The sequence below is a fragment of the Acanthisitta chloris genome, unplaced genomic scaffold (assembly GCF_000695815.1).
Source record: "Acanthisitta chloris isolate BGI_N310 unplaced genomic scaffold, ASM69581v1 scaffold10573, whole genome shotgun sequence".
NCBI lineage: Eukaryota > Metazoa > Chordata > Aves > Passeriformes > Acanthisittidae > Acanthisitta > Acanthisitta chloris.
In genome coordinates this window covers 72,259-75,669 of record NW_008665422.1, presented here as the reverse complement: position 1 = coordinate 75,669, position 3,411 = coordinate 72,259, and positions in this window count along the sequence as shown.

The following is a 3,411-nucleotide window of genomic DNA, read 5'->3' as shown; positions in this document are numbered from 1 at the left end:
ATTCCTGCTTTTGGAAATATGCAGAAATAACAGTAAGAATGCCTTTCCCTGTCTAAACACTGTTGTATTCCATAACACTAGAAAAAGCAAGAAGTGTACTGATAAGAATATATTGTAAATAAATTGTGCAATGTAATAATCTGTAGTGTATTTCAACCAGGCTATGTGCATGACCATAATTTCACATGCTACTGCTTCATTGCTTAACATTTTAGGCCTATATTTAAGTATGTTAAAAATAAAAATGGACAGATGGGGTCTGTCTTCAACAGGAGCCTGGAGCAGATGTTTTGCAAAAGGCACATATGAGGCAAGACCTTCAGAAAGTATTTCTTTCCTTGACAAAGCCTGCTAACTTCCAGGAAGCAACAATTTGGGACTTGGCATGGCAAAGAGGGGCTTTCTATTTTTAAACCTTAGTGTACTTTTTTTTTCTATGAACTTGCACAGTATTTTTTAAAACCTATTCATGCTTTTGATAACCAAAACACACCCAACCAGGAGGAGCTTCAGATTCTAAGTTCTCACCATTCAACTCTGCATTTTTAGAAAAACTGCTTCTCTTTTGCTTGTCAATTCCCTGACAATGTAATCAGGTATCCCTAATTCTAGCAGTAAGATGTAGCTGAAGGTCATTCCTTACTTATTCCCTCTTACAATGCTGTTATAATCTCTCTTGGTACTATCAGAGTGCTGTTCTTTTCTCTCTGGATACAGTGACAGGACACACGGGAATGGTTCAAAGCTGTGCCAGCAGAAGTTTAGACTGGGCATTAGGAAGCATTTCTTTGTGGAGAGGGTGGTCAAACTGGGAGAGGCTTCCTAGAGGGGTGTTTGAAGAGGCATTTGTACAATGCTTTTAATAACAAGCTGTAACTTGGTCAGCTGTGAGTAAGTCAGGCAATTGAACTAGATGATCACTGTAGGTTCCTTCCAGCTGAAAGTCAATTCTGTTCTATTGCAAGATGTTATTTTTGCATAGCTACATTAAATTTTCATTTACCAAAACTGAATCTTCTGTTATTATCGAGCCACGAAGTTTCATAATAGCCTCCTGAAAACATTCAAAATAAGCTTTTTTACAGAATATCTTTGTGTAATTGGCAGAATTTGCCAAAAATACTTACCACCAGTTCTGTAATTAGCTGATACAGACTAGAAAAAAAAATGAATACAGAAAGTTGTAGTGTCTTAAGAGATTGAGGAGAAAGACAATCACATGCTGCAAATTAATCAGACTTCACAACAAAGTATGTTTTTTTAAAAATGCAGTTGTTTGTATATTCATCTGAAAAAAACCCAAAGTGCTGCATGTGCCAGTCACTTCCTCAAAACAATTTTAGTCTATCTGTATTTGGAAAAACAGGCCGAGATCTTAATAAGCAAAAGCTGTAAGATAATGAGAAATAACTGAAATAAAGAGAAATTATTTATGTAAATTTTAATTAGGAAAAATTGAATGAAGATAACTAAGAATATATAAATTCTAAAAAATAAAACGCTTTTTAGGAAAAATTGTACTAAGATAACTAAGAATATGTAAATTCTAAAAAATAAAATGCTTTAAACAATTAAAATAGAGAGGAATGGTTCAGCATGATGGAAACAGTTGTAAACCAGGAAATTAGAGCATAAATAAATAAAAATAAAATCTTACTTGTATTTTAGGGACTACTTCCATCATTTAACTGTAGAAGGAGATGAAACCTGACATTTTCCACCATTTAAAAATCTCTCTAGATAACTCTTGAGCTTGCAGAATTAAGAGAGCTTACTCTTTTGCTAACTTTCTAGTTGATGGATTTATCAAGAATTTGGTCTGAAAAAACAGATTTGGAAGGAAGAGTGAACTGAAATTATCATCCAGCCTGAACATCTCTGTAAAGACAAATTTCCTGCAGTAGTTGCTGTAACACATTAGCATGAACAGCAGAGGTGGAAGTGTCTAGCTCCATGTTTCCCCTGGCCCTGACACAAGCTCATTTACTTGCATATGAGGAAAACACAAAAAAACCCAAAAAAGACTAGTTAGCATTTAGCAAGTTAACCTTTGTCTCTCAGCCAACTGTCAGAAACTGCAGCACTGGAATGTGATTGTTTTGAAACTAAGTGGGTTTCAGCACACATTTCACAGGGAACAGTCCTTGTCTGCACTATTACCAGTAATTACTTAGTCATTAAATTGTTAATTCTGAATCTGCCTAGGCAATTCAGGGTCTCCATCAACACAGCTAAGTTACAAAAAGATGATAGTCCATTTCACAGTAATCACGATAAAATCTACTTTTGTTAATAAATGTTTTCTTCTGTGCTCTGTACGTATGGGTTTCCTCAGAATCTGGAAGTGCATCCTACACACACAGAGCCTCCTTCACAGCACCTGCCACAAGAGTTTGTGTGTCCTGCAGGATTTAACACCACAGCCACTAGAGGAAGAAAACAAACTCAGGTAGCAGCACAGATTCCATCTTTAATTCTCTGCAATTTCTTAACACAGAGATGGCATTAGCAAGCCAAGCCTTTAAGCCAGAGCATCTGCTCAGACACAGAAATAAATACGATTTGGAGGACACTTCTTATCCCATTTGTTGTTAATGCTTAATGCAGTCAGAATTAATAACAATACAGCAACTTCCAGAGTAAGGAACTCACCTATGCACAAAACTATCTTCTTTATCAAGTTCTTCATTAAAATAAAATTAAAATAAACACTGTACTGTTCAGTTTCTGGTGAAGGCACTACAGCAATTACAATACTCTTCCTTTAAAGCTTTTTGATTACCACTGAAAACTCCTGCTCTACATTGATCATAAAGAAAAAATAGTAAATATAAAACCACAGCATGTTTAGGGTTTTGTTAAAATGAACACAGCTCAAGCAGGAACTCTGGTACATTGGTATGAGCTCTCTCTGAGTACTAGCTGTGTCTCAGTACTTGTACCCAAAGAGGCCAATGTTACATTTCAGGCACAATTGAGAGGAAGCAGACATAAGGTTCTGCAGTGCTGAAAAAGACTTACCACAGATAGTTACAGTTACAGATGGTTATCACAGATACAGCAGTCAAGCAAGGATTTGAAATGATCATAAATCCACAGTCCCCACTATGTGCTTCACAACATTTTGCTGCAGCTCATTCACTCAATTATGAAGCCTAAAAACCTCCTAAAATTAAGCTTGATGGACTGCAAGTTGTTTGACAACCTATAGTTCAACAGCACAAACTATATTCCTATTTTTGACACTGATCTCATGAACAATATTCACAGAGTTTAACTTTATCCCTGGTCTCCTCTTACTCACCATTACACAAAATCCTGTGTACAAGCCCTTGAATTTCAGGTCGCTCTCCTTCAGTGCACATTTCCTTTCTGCCACTCTGACCATTCTGAAGATAAACTGAGAGAAAT